Here is a 14,140-nt window from a genome sequence, read left to right as displayed (position 1 = left end):
GTCAAAGGTCTGTCTGGGCATTCTGAAGTTGCCCCTGATAAACCACCGGTCATCCCCCGCTGACACATCTTCCATGGACTGCCAAGTGTTATGTCTTGGCAGTGCCCACCACCTGTCCATGGACAAGTTTTCCTGTAGAAGGTGAGCCGGGGGATTGCTCCTGCACTTCTTTGCACATTCACAATGGCAGCTCTCAAGCGTGCAATCAACCCATTCTATCTCGTAGTTGCAGCATTGAACCCTGCCATGGAGAACTCAGCACATTCCACAATTGGTGCTGCCAGGGCTCAGTGTGTGTTTGCACAAAGCTGTGCAGCGATGACTAGTTGGGGACCCCTCCTACTGTCACTTTCTTGTTCTAACATCCCTTTCTTGCCAAGGAACACCCGAGTTCCAAAGCCCGCAGCAGGAAGCGGGCATCCGCCAATGTGTTTCTTCCCCTTTCAATGCAGGAACTGCAGGGATGTGGCATCCCTGTTTCCAAGCAGTGGTGGGACGAGAATGATTGCACAGGGTGGGGCATCAGCTCCAAGAGACAGCCAGCAAGAAACATGGCCATCCTAGAACTGAAGCATTTCTGGGCTGGTCTCAGCTTACCTCTCAGTGGTAGCAGGAAAAGCTTGCACACGAAACCCGGTTTAAAGCAGTGGCAGAATTCAGACAACACAATGCTGACTTCTAACCTCAGGTTTCAGCAGCAAAACCCGCCACAAACCTAAAGTTCAAATTCAGGTTTGGGAGTGAAAATGGAGCTGTGGTTGGCTGACGAAACAGTGGTTTCACACATTCGGACAGCCAGAAACCAAAACCTCTGGCACTTTTGCCTCTGGTTTGGCATTATGTCTGAACAGAGCTAGAGACTGAAGTGGCCATGCTAGTGATGCGGAGGTATATTTGATATAATAGACTTGTAGGTATATTTGAGGCACAAGTGCAAACATGTCTAGAATACAAACTTAGTGCAACTAGCTGGCACAACAGCCTTGCACTCGTTCAATGTCCTAGCACAAGCACAACATTACTCAGAATAGGAACACAGGAACATAGGAAGCTGCCATTTCCTGAGTCAGACCATAGATCCATCTACAGTAGCTCAGTGTTATCTACACAGAATGGCAGCAGCTTCTCCAAGGTTGCAGGCAGGAATCTCTCTCAGCCCTATCTTGGAGTTTCCTGAGAGGGAACTTGAAACCTTCTGCTCTTCCCAGAGTGGCTCCATCCCCTAAGCATATCTTACTTTAGTGCTCACACAGTGTTTCCATTCATATGCAACCAGGGCAGACCCTGCTTAGCTAAGGGGACGTCATGTCTGCTACCACAAGAAGGTTGGCCAAGGGTTGTAAACTGGTTGTTTTGTCCCTGCCTCAAAAAAAAGAAGTGATTTTTGTTCTTCAGCCAAGTGGTCTTGTGTGGTTTACTTTTTCAAAGGCCACAATTACAAGATGCATGTCTGGTCCTTGCGGCAAATGTGAGGAGACTGCGCTGGTGCAGAATAGACACAAGCTCATAATATTCCTGTTCAGAAAACCATGTTCATGGGGCAAAGGAGTTCATCTCAAAATCCATCTGCATGATGTGAACTGGGTAAACTTGCATTGTGAACCAGGAATTATCAAACATTGACAGAATTGCGTATATTGGAGATTCTCAAACTTGGGTCTATTGACCCCAGCCACAATGGCCATTGAATGGTAGTTTTGAACTAGTGTTGAGCTGTAGTCCAACAACCCCTGAGAACCCCTGGCTGATATAGAAGATTTACTCCTCCTGTTACAGAAAGCAGAAAACAAAATAGCTGGATTCTTTCCCTCCTCTCTTTTTTCTGTGATCCATCAGTAAGCAGTTGGAGACTGGAACACTTTCTGCAAAATAAAAGCTAATTGTTGTGGTCTGTGGTTATCTGTTGCACTGGCAATGCAAAGGTCTGGCAAATTCTATTTTGGCAGAATGTGCTCCTTTTTCTTGCAAGACCTTGGAAGTGTTGATTTACTGCTTGAAACAAATCTCGTCTGAAGGCATAATACTTTGGAACTGCACACTTAAATCAAAGAAATAACTTTGTGAGATTCATTCTGCAAGGCAGTTGGTTATGAACATTGCCGTAGGGATGAACAATGACCAGAAGACTATAAATATAGACTAGTAATAAACAGCCATGGAGAGAGCTGGTGGAGGCTGTACCATACTGCATTATGTACATCCTTAATGTAAAGCTCTTCGTAAGTAATCTAGAAGAAGTCATCAGAAGAACATTCATAAATTTCAGAGATGGCTCCAAATGGGAAAGAGTTCTTAAAATTATTCAAGTCAAACCCCAACAATTTACAGAAGTTGGAATCTTATCGATAAGCAATACATCTGCACACAGACAACCCCAATTAAATAAAATAGTAACTTGAAGAAAAATAAACATAATTTCTGTAGGGAAAAACAAAACAAACCATATCTACCTAGGTAATATATAAGGTACACTGCCAAGGCTGCAATCCTAAGCAGGCTGTAACTAGGGAGTAACCCACATTGAACTCAATTGGAGTTACTTCTGAGTAAAAATGCTTAGGTGTGTGCTATAAAGCAGGTAAGATTGCACAGGACTGTATGCCAGCTGAGAAAAGGTAGTAGAAGGATCTTGAGTGCTATGCACATTTAAGAGGTATTAAGGCTGTCATTTGTCTGGAAAAATCCTAGTCAAGTCACATGAGAGTTACAAATCAATTGGTTAATTGATTTTTCGTAAATTGTCATATGAATAAAGTAGTTCAGAAACAAAAGGTATGCTTGCTTTGTTTCTAGATAAGACACATAGCTGGTTTCATCTTGGAAGAGACATTGAGGCACTTCACATGAAACGTGTGAAGCACCTGAGGGGGTTCTGCAGGGACAGTGGGCTTAGCCCGCTCTCCCCGCAGATGAGCAACTGCTCGTAGCTGGGCAGCCAGATCGGCTGCCCACACAACTGCCATGACGAAGCCGGCGGGGGCTGCGGGGATCGGGGGCCGTGTGGCCACTGGAAGTTCCAGGATGCCCTGTGCAAGTGCATGGGGCATCTTGGAGAGACCTCTGAGCCCAGGAGGCTGGATGCAGCCTACCAGCTGTGGGTCTATTCATGTGTAGAGGGTGGTTTAGGCAGGCTAGCTGCCTTGGGAGCACCGGGCCAGCCTGTGAGCCCGGTGGTTCCCACGACCACTGGAAAGCGGGCAAAGCTCTCCTAGCCTGCTTTCCAGTGATGGTGGGAATAGCTTCATTCTCTCCTGTGTAAGAGGCGGTATAGAAATTGATAGGGCAATATAGAAATGTAATAAATAAATGAGAGACTGAGGGTGCCTCTTAAGGTGACATTTGTCATCTGTGGTCGTTAGAAGCACCTTTCAAAAAACTTTATAAAATGTATTTTTTAAAAAAGGTTTTTAGAACAATTAACGATGACACACACCATCTTAAAAGAGGCACCTTCCCTTCTTTTTTACTCAGGAGAAAAGGGCTCTTCTAAGATGAAAATATTTCTTTAAAAAAGCTTTAAAAAGAAACCTGTTTCCTGATTAACAGGGGACACTTTTATAGGCTGCATTCCCACATAATAGCAGTATGCAAGTACAGAAAGAGCAGCTGGTTCCCACCCAAGGATGACTCCAAGGGCTGGCAAGAGGTAGTGGGCACTCCCCCACCTCCAAAATTTTTTTCTCCTTCCCCTTTCACTCCCCCATCCACCAGACTGGAACTTTAGAGAAAAGTGTTAGACAGTACAATCATCGTATTCTATAGTCTGCATTATTTTTAAAGGACTCAGTTGTTTAAAGAAGCCTTGTTCGCTCACTCCTCTACCCCAGAACTAGCTGCAGAAGCCAGCACAGCCAGGTAGGTAGGAAGGATACTCATTTATTACTTTAATTACAGTACATTAATTACCCCTAAGTACTTTATGTATAGTAAAATGTTTGCTCCCCTAATAACATTCTTTGCTAGCCATATGTTCCCCAAGACTAGTTGTTCTAGATTCTCTCCTGTTCCCACCAGGCACACTCTCCTACTGCCGTTTCTGTGTTGTCAGAACCTAGAAATGTCAAGTGGAGAATGTTGGATACTCACCTTAGCCTGACACTGTCAAGCCAAATTCAAATGTTGGTTACAAATTTCAGGTGAATGTCTGGTCGAGGTAGGTACCTAAGATTCTTCACCTAACACTTCCGGGGACTGGTGGCTCTTCCATACTTGCCGCCGTTATGTGAGAACTTGGCCATAGTCGATCATCCATGTGGGAACAAATGACACTACCAGGCACAGTTATGCATGTATGTAACACACTGGACTGTGAGATTATGCTAAGAGGCTTAGATGACGTTCTTGTCCATTCTTTCTGTAAAAGGTAGAAGACTCCAAATAGCAAGAAGAATACTTTGGTTGAATGACTGGTTATGCAGAAGGTGTTGACAAGAGATAACCCGACTTCTAGGACTGCAGTCTGGGCTTTCTTAATAAAGGACTACTGGCAGCAGCAGGAGATGGGCAGCACCTCACAAGAACTGTGAAAAATCTGTTTGGCAGAAGAATGATGAACCTGATCAAGGTGGTTTTAAACTAAAACCTTGGGGAACAAAAATAAAACTCTGAGGGTAAGTACAGAGTTAAATTTTAAACACGGAGAGTTTGGTACTACAGCAGAAACTGGGGAAGTTCCTGGGTTACCTAGCAAAACCCACAATAAAATCACAACAGGCATTGGAAGAATATTCATGGTTTACAGTGTCTGTACACTGATGCACAGATTATGAGGAATTAATAAGATGAGCTTGAACTTCACATACATGAAGGTAAATCAAACTGGTAGCTATATCAGAGACTAGGTGGGAAGACTGCCAGAATTGGGAAATATCAACAGAAGGATATAAAGATGGATTGGGCCATGGATACCTGAGGGACTGCCTGCTCCCAAGAGTTTCTGATTGCCCAACAAGGTCATTGAGGGGGAGGCCTGCTCCATGTGCCAACAATCAGGCAGGCTCACCTTTCATACACGAGGGACAGGGCCTTCTCAGTTATTGCCCCCAGACTTTGGAATGCTCTCTCGGTGGACACCTGCTCCCAAGTCTCCATCACTATTTTTTAGAAAGCAGGTAAAATCTTGGCTTTTTGCCTGGGCTTTTATATGAGTGTTTTGTTGCTGCTGCTTTGTATCTTATGGTTATATTGTACATATTTTTAAAACTTTTAATTATATTTGTATTTTTATATTCAAATGTAAATTTTATTGTGCAGTTTTTATAGTTTTATATTGTTTTAAATGTCTTGTAAACTGCCTTGAGATTATTTTAATGAAAGGTGGTATATAATGAGATAGATAGATAGATTATAAAAAGAATAGATGCAACAGAAGGGGACGGGGAATATAATTATGTTTCAATTATATTTCAAAAATGTGTGCACACATACAAGATTGTGGACATGCAAGCACTCCATACTTGGGAGTCCACCGAAGAGCCTGGGTAAAAATCAATGGAGAAGGTAACCAAAACAACATTGTAGTTGCAGCCTAATACAACTTTTATACTATACCAAGGAGAGTAGACAATGCTTTCCTGAAACAAATACAGCAATTTGAAGGTAGCAACTACCATCAGTAATGGGGGACTTCAAACTCTGATATCTGTTGGGAACTAACTCTGCTAAGTATATTGACTCTCTAAGACATTCCTGACATGCTTTGAAGACAACTTCCTCATTTAATGTGGAGGAAGGAACAAGGAATTGGCTCTCTGTGACTTGTTCTTAACCAAAAGAGGAAAGTCAGACAATGAGGTTAAAGTGGGGGCCACAATCCTCTTCAGACATTGAGGCGATTCTCACAACGGAGGGAAACCGTGCTAAAGGAGCCGAGCCCAGTTCTTCCCCATCGCAAGAACCATCGGGCTCACGGGTGAGCTCGGTGGTTCTCTGGTGACTAGCCCACCAAAGTAGCCCTCCCCTTAAACAGGGTTAGCGGAGCGAGTGCTCTGCTAATCCCATTTTCCTGATCGTGAGTCATCATGGCATGGTTCTGCACCACTGCAACTCATGAGGAAACCCCTGCTGGGAAGCTAAAACAAGCCTCCTGGTCTTGGTAAAACAAGCCTCCTGGTAACCCACTCAAGTAGCCCGCCCCTTAAACTGGGTTTGCGGAGCAAGCACTCTGCAAACCTAGTTTTTGGGATTGTGAGTAGCCGCGGCACGGCTCCACACTGTGGTTACTCATGAGTAGACCCCAGGCGAGAGGCTGAAAAGTAGCCTCCCGGCTTGGGGGGTCACCCCAGTATGCTCTACACACTCATGCAGGGCATACTGGAGCTTCTGGGGGGCACACGGCCCCCAAATTCCCCAGCCCCCGCCGGCTCCATCAGGGAACTGGCATTCGTGTGGGCGGCCAATCTGTCCGCCCAGGGCTCTCGCTCTGCTCGTCTGCGGGGAGAGCGGGCTTAGCCCGCAAAACCGGCAAAACCGGTTCTCATTGATCGTGAGACCTGGCTCAATATGTCACAGGGAGGATGGCAATCAGAAAGGCCTCAGGTTGCCATTGGCTTAGCTGATTATATTCAAAAGAAAATAAAGGGCCTAGGGCAGGTGGTGAGGATAGTGGAAGGCAACTGAAGGCCACCTAGGACAGTATCCTACATGAGCCATGTGAACATATGAAGCTTCCTTATACAGAGTCAGACCTTTGGCTTATCGAGCTCAGTATTGTCTACACAGACTGGCAGCAGCTCACCAGGGTTTTGGAAAAGGATCCTTTTCATCCCTCTCTGGAGATGCCAGGGACAGTATATGTGATCTTCTGCATACTTGTGTTCCCCAGGTCTTCCCAGAATATGTCCCAGAATCCTGTGCAACATGTGGGGTTTCTGGCAGACAGGTTGCTATAGAAAGTATTCCCTGAATGTTGCCAGTTTGGTAACTGGTGAAGCATAGTATAGCTAGAAAAATTATCTTGGCCCAGTCCCCACCAAGAGCAGCATAATAGAAATGCACATATCCTTGGCAATGGATTTGAAGTTCAGATAGAGAGCATGACAGACATTAAATAAGCAAATAAAAAGAGCACACATCTGAAAAAACATGGGAGGTGAGGTTTGATTACGCATTTTGCCTCTGATCATGAGATGGTGCTGCCTCATGGCTCTTGGGCATGGCTGTGAACATTTAATAAGAAGTTTAAGCTTCTCTCCTTTTACGAGATGCTATTATGGGGTTTTAGTAGCACTAACGTATCTTGCAAAAAGCTCTTGGATTGTTTTTGAGCAAGCCGTTGAAAGGTGGCTTAAGGCAGACTATCTGAGGTTCTTGTGTCGGTGAGGAAAGCAGTATACTGAGATACGCTTTATAAAATATCATGTAGCAAAGAGGAAAGAGCTGGGCTCTGAAGTGAAACTTGTGAAAACGATTTTGCTTACAGGCTGTGAGAGAGCTCATAAACATCTCTGAGCAATTTAGCAGACGCACAAAATTTGATCGTCGTTTGACACTGTTTATGTGATAAGACATGTGCTTCAGATATGAACGAGATGCATGCAGAGAAGGAAAAAGTGGTTTCAAAAAAGAAACAAAACTTGGAAACTTCAATTGTGTAAAACCGAAAGCTGCTTCAAATATGACAAATTGCCTTAAAAGGGAGTACAGCTATATGGGGGGGAGGGGATTCTTTTGCTAGCTGCATGGAGATCTCTTGCTCCCTCAGACAACTCCACCTTTTGTTTCTTGCTTCCCTGTTATACCTGGCACTTCTACCTCTCAGAAAACTTGTGTAATACCACTTCTCTTACTTCCATTCATTCTTAAAACTGACTCCTTAATACACATACCCTACCCTATCAGTGTTCCCTCTAACAGGGATTCCCAGATATTGTTGACTACAACTCCCATACTCCCCAAGAAAAAGCCACTGCAGCTGGAGATTCTGGGAGTTGTAGTCAACAACATATGGGAATCCCTGTTAGAGGGAACACTGTACCCTACTGTCATAAGCCTAAATGTGTGTAACTTTAAATAATATTCTTCCCCTTACCTCTTCCTCCATTTCACTCCCTTTCCTTTATTGTCTCCCTTATGTCAGTATCTAGATTGTGAGCCCCTTCAGGCAGGTTTAACCACAGCTATTAGTCCAGGATTGCTCAGAAATTCTGGGTTCTCACAATCAGTTCTACAGGGCTCAGCAATCCTGGTTAACTCCTTAACCAGGATCACCATGATTGTGTGAAGGCAGCCTAAGATTTATTATCTGGATGGAAAAGTCCAGCCCGATTAGGCTGAACATTTTCATGAAATCTTTTTTTAAAATGAGATCTCCATAGTTGGGAAAACAGCTGTTAGAGAAGTAAAGTTACACTAAGCTCAGAGTTGTTTACTCATACCCAGTAGGCCTGATTTCCATTCGCACCAAGGTCATTTTGTAGCACTATAGCAATCTGAAGGTTGAGTGTTACTTACATTTACACTCCCTTCAAGTTGTCTTTGTTGGTGCTTTGAAAAGTAGCACTGGTGGAAATGGCTGTCAGGATGGGAGATGGAACCTTTTTGTCAAAAATGAAAACCAACAAATTATTCAGCATGGCAATCCTGATAATGTCACTGGATAATAGATTGTAATATGTGTAGGTGTAATTGGGTGCTGCTGTATTAGTAATAAACATTGATAAAATGAGACCTGAATCTTAACTAGAAATGTGAGCATTTCATGGGGAAAGTACATTGCTTCTTCTTACAGATCAGTAGAGTCCCAAGGCATACTAAACAAAGGTGCTTTAGCAGGAAGAAATATTTTCAGGAATCATGCAGTTTTCCCATTGATTCTGCTGTTAGCATGCTGGCTGTGTCAAAATCTGAGCTGTCATTATGTGCTTATTAATTAATGTGAAGTTTGGTACAGTGGCTGTGAAATTGTCAGTCAACAATACATTGGATAAAGCTTGGTGTCCATGCTAGCTACTTCAGCTCTGTTTTATTGATGCCTTTACTGTTTGGTCAAAAATCACAGTTTTCAAAAAGAAGGTTTTTGTGCTTTTCTTATAAGTAAAGAATAAGAATAATAAGCTATCTGGAAACAAGACTAGTGCTTCTTGAGCAGTAATCTTCAAACTGCATTTTGGGGGAACTTGGGGTCCAGAAAAAGACCTAACAGAAAATTGAAGTGCCTATGTAAACAAATTATGCTATATCCTTCGGCACCTTTTGAGGTTCACCTTTGTCTTTTTCTAGTTTGGAATTTTATTTAATAAGTGTATTAACTGCCTTTTAACATAAGCTTCCAGAGCAGAGTCCAATTAAAATATTAAAATGATACAGTAAAAACAACAGAATTTTTAAAATGATAAAAATGGTACCATCAAATGATAAAACCAGCAAGTTGTAAATCACATAATGCTTTTCAATTAAAAATGATGATGATGGTGATGATGATGATGAGGAGGAGGAGGAGGATAAAAACCCAGCAGAACCATTAAGTGACTACTGAAACCAGCTAATCCACACACTGGAAGATCTGGGTACATGAAAAAAGGTTTTGCTCATTTTCAAGAAGATATCAAATTTAGTACCAGGCAAACATCTCTAGGGAGGATATTCCAGATAATGGGGGAATCAACCCCAAATATTTCTCTGGTCACCACCCACCTCAGATGATGGGGGAATTTGGAGGAAGATCTCCACTGATGAACATAGGACCAAGGCAGAACTGGAGGAGACATGGTAGGTCATTTAGACCAACCTCCTGCTTGATGCAGGAAATCCAGACCTAGAGCATCTACAACAGGGGTAGGCAGCCTTGGTTCTCCAGCTATTGTTGAATTACAACTCACATCACCCCCAGATACAATTCAGAAACTGCTGGAGAGCTAAGGTAGCCTACCCCTGATCCACGATGTGTGGCTTGGCCACAAGAGAGTGGATGTGTCACTTGGCCATAAGAGAGTCATGGGGAGACTCATGTCTGAAAAGGAAATTCTTAAGGCAGGGGTTCCTAACTGTGGATCCCCAGATGTAGTTGGGCTATGACTTTCATCATCTCCAGTTGCAATGACTGAAGGAAATTTTTGTCCAACAACATCTGGGGTCCATGGTTGGGAACTCCTGCATTAAGGTATTGAGGTGTGGTATGATCAAGACATGAACTCTATGGCCAGAATATGCAGACAGTCACACTCTGCTCTCAAGCTCCTATTGAGTTCTATGAGCCAAAATATATCATCAGCTGTGATCTGATATATAGTTGCAGGGAGAACACAATTTGGCCCAGGTACTAGATTTCCTTGCTTTTGCTGACAGAGATCCTGCAGGAGGGTGCAATATGGCACTGTGTGCACAGCAAACTATTGCTACTATAAAAATATTTATATTCTGCTTTTCAACAAAAACGTTCTCAAAGTGGGTTATCTAGGAAAATAAATAAGACGATTCCCTGTCCCAAAAGGGCTCACAATCTAAAAAAATAAAATTAAATTAAAAGGGAGACAGCAACAAGAACCACCAAAGGGATGCTGTGCTGGGGATAAATTGAGCTAGTTGGGCTAATTCCCTCCTAACCCCTGAATTCCCTGAATTGGGCTAACCCCTGCTAACTTGGCAAAGAGGCAACTTTTAACATGGTGATTCTCTTTATTTAGCAGGGGGAGGGTAACTGGCCCTATCCACCCCCAGCACAGGACCTCCAGTGACTGTTGCTGGTTTCTATCTGATGTTTCTTTTTAGATTGGGAGCCCTTTGGGGACAGGGATCCATCTTATTTATTTATTATTTCTCTGTGTAAACCGCCCTGAGCCATTTTTTGGAAGGGCGGTATAGAAGTCAAATAAATAAATAAATAAATAAATAAATAAATAAATAAATAAATAGTTGTTCTCCCTCTGCTATATATGAGAATCTGCACTTTAAAAGGTGCCTCTTTTCTTACTCAGGAGTGGGGCTTATCACCCCACAGGGTTCCTTGTATAATGTGGGCTCACCTTCTATCCCCTCATAATAGGAAGCATTTACTAATAACTCCAGCAGATGCTTACATATTTATTTAAAATATTTGTTCCACTTCTCCAGTACACTACTGATCAGGACAGCTCACCAAATGAATAAAATGGATACAATATAACACAGTAAAAAAATTAATATAAAATAACATGTAAAAGTTACAAGTTAAGAGTGAAAGAACCTACTGTTAGGAAGTCCAGAATTGAGCCCCCTGTACACCCGCCCCACACCCTTAGAGAGTTATGCAGTTTGGACTTGTGTGTCCTGAGGAGTCCAGGAGTTAAACAGAATTCACCACTGTGGCCAGAAGCAGTGTAGGGAGACTAGCCAAGCAGGGTGCTCTGCTGCAGTTTCCCGCTTGAGAAGCCCGAACTGAGCACACTAATATCTGAAAACAGGCTTGTCGCGACCAGGGGGTCCCGTGGCTCCTTCTCCCTTTGTCAGCAGGGCCTCTGAGTGCTTGAGGGGAGGGGGTTGGCATTCACCTGTGTCCTCCACCTCCTCAGGGCTGCTGGGGATCACTGTGGCTACCTCTCTCCGGAGACTTCCACCTCTCTCCCTCTCTGCCCCCTAATCATGGGCCACCGGCAGTTTAAATAGCTGCTAGCAGCCCAGACAACCCCCACCCCCTTCTGTCAGACCTCCACCCTCCCTTATTAGCCCCCCTTTTAGCCCTAGTATTAGCAGCTTTTACCCATCCTGGTATCTCCTGCCCTTCCTCTTCCTCCCAGCTTCACCTCCTCCCTTCCCTGTGAGGTGAGGTCATCAGGAGGCACCTCACCCATGGCCCGCTCACTTGGCCACTCCTTGGAGGCTCCCTGTGCCCTCAGTGTGTGGGCCAGCATCCCGGACACCGTAGCCCTCCAGCCGCTGCCGGGCCTTGCCTGAGCTTCTGCTGTGGGGCAGTAAGACCGGTGGGGCCACCCGCCACACATGGCTTTCCCCTATGGAAGCTTTGGCACTCCCAAGACCCCAAGGCAAGGTAGCCACGACTCCCCCTTCACCCACATATGCCACTCCTGACCTCATCACTATAGTCACCAAGACATGCCTCTCAGATCATCCTAATCCTTAGAATCAACATGCTGTATATCCCTAAAGTCAATACTTCATCTCTGTCCTAGAAGGAAATCCCATCTTTCTGTCTCAGTATCCCGAAACCCATTGTTCTCCACTGGGTTCATATTCAGTAACCATTAATTGAGAAGGGCACTGATACAGCACAAAACCCTAGATACATGAAGCATGGCCCAACCTATAAGAATAGCCACCCAAATCCCCCCCCCCACTGCACAGTCTTTGGGATTCATTCTAGAGATTGTGACCCTCTGCCCCTCCATCACTGCACCCAACTTTTCCACAGAGAACCCAGCTTCCCTTTCTTCAGACCTGACAGGTAGTGCAAAGAGAATCCCCCCCTCCTTTGCACCTTTGTCCCCTCCCTCATTCCTGGGAAGGCTTCCCTTCTTCCCCCTGATTTCTGCCTCCCTTCCCTGGGTACAAGTGTGTGTGTGGCGGGGGGGAGGTTTGTGGTACACCAGGCTGGGCTAGGAGGCTTTTAGATCTATTTCTCACCAATGAAGTCAGGGAGGGCAGTCAATCTCTCCCCTAGTTAAAAAGCCAGTTCTCCCTCCATAGTAAAGAAGCCATTTCTCCCTGCTCTCACCAAGTTCCATCAACTGACTCCTCCTTCCCTCTTTACCTGAACTAATTTGAGCTTCTTTCCTTCCTTCCCTTAGTCTTGCTGCTGGATCTTTGACTGGCTCCTACTTCCTTTTCTGAACAAATATTTTGGGTCTCTCTCCTAGCTTGTCTTGGTCTCTGCCAGTTCTTTGACCGGCTCTTCCTTCCTTCTCTACCTGAACTACTTTGGGCATCCCTCCTTTCCACTCCTGGTCTCCTGCCTTCTTTCTCTTCCTGAACTTTCCAGGTTCCTTCCCTTCCCTCCCTCGGTCTTCTTGCTGATTTTCTGAAGGGCTCTGCTTTCTTTCTCTTCCCAAACTCTCTCGAGTCCCTCTCCACTCTTCTTTTGGTCTCTGGTTGGTTCTCCTGACTGGCTCCTCCATCCTTGTCTTACCAGACTCCTTGGAGTTCCTCTCCTTCCTCTTTGTTGGTTCTTTGACTGGCCTTTTTCTCTCACTCTCACCAATTCTCACCGGGTTCTCTCACTGATTTTCTCCTCCCGGCAGATCACCCAGCATCACTTCTCTTCCCCAGCCCTCTCAGTAATAAACACACACCGAACACTTATAGCAGTGGTAAGCAATTAGCCCAGAGACATGTGTATATCTTGTCTGTCTGCTTAGTGTGGGAATCCCCTTGTTCATATCATGTCATGTCATTGTTAATATCAAGACCAGCCTCTTACTTTGTTGCCAATACAATATACTTTTATTTGAACTTTTAAACTGTGTTGCTGTGACTTTCTTGGGAAACTGCCTGTTTGATAACCATGCTTACGAGGTCCCACAAGGGGATAAAAGGCTTCCCTCAACATTGCCAGCTATAAGCAATGGATCAAACTTTAAAAAGCCTCTCTAAAAATATATCTTTATTTTATTTTATTTTATTTTATTTTATTTTATTTTATTTTATTTTATTTTTAAACACTCTTATGGAAGTTTTAAAATGTTGTACTGCAATTCCCATAATCCCTGACTATTAGCCACTGTGGCTGAGGATGATGTAGGCCAATAACATCTGGAGGGCTGAACTAATAGTACAGAACAGATAGATCCACAGCTGTCCACAGCTGTTTACACAGAATTCTGAATGCCAACTTATTAGGTTTCAGACTCTGACAGGAAATCTACACCACTGCAAAGAGACTGGAATTAATTCCATGACAACTTTCCCCATTCTTGGTCTCAAAAAGAAAGAATGTTGAGGTACTACTCTATGCTGAGGTAGGAAGAATAAGAAAGAAGTATTAAAAATAGCTCACCAGAGATCAAATTGCTTCCTGTCATATGGTTTGGTTAATGTATGATGTTGCTTATACCACTGAAATGGTAAAAAATAATACTTTTATTACATCCATTTTTATGCCCCCCCTCCCATGTCTTTCATGCATTTTTATGACTTTTACTATTTCTCAGGCTTTTAGGCACTCATGCTTTTGGTGTATTATCTACTATTTTTAGTCCTTTTAGTCCTTTTA

At 43.9% G+C, this 14,140-nt stretch overlaps 1 long non-coding RNA gene across 1 annotated transcript in view; it reads left to right on the top strand.

The window, feature by feature from the left end:
* Nucleotides 1–14,140, top strand: part of LOC128351421 (uncharacterized) — a 47,440-nt gene that overhangs the window by 16,579 nt on the left and 16,721 nt on the right. Inside the window, exon 2 of the long non-coding RNA XR_008319768.1 lies at nucleotides 4,364–4,610. This is a non-coding gene — a long non-coding RNA (uncharacterized LOC128351421). The remainder of the gene's footprint in view (nucleotides 1–4,363; nucleotides 4,611–14,140) is intronic.

Source organism: Hemicordylus capensis, chromosome 3 (assembly GCF_027244095.1).
Source record: "Hemicordylus capensis ecotype Gifberg chromosome 3, rHemCap1.1.pri, whole genome shotgun sequence".
In the NCBI taxonomy this organism is placed as follows: Eukaryota; Metazoa; Chordata; class Lepidosauria; order Squamata; family Cordylidae; genus Hemicordylus; species Hemicordylus capensis.
This window is presented reverse-complemented; position numbering and strand designations above follow the sequence as displayed.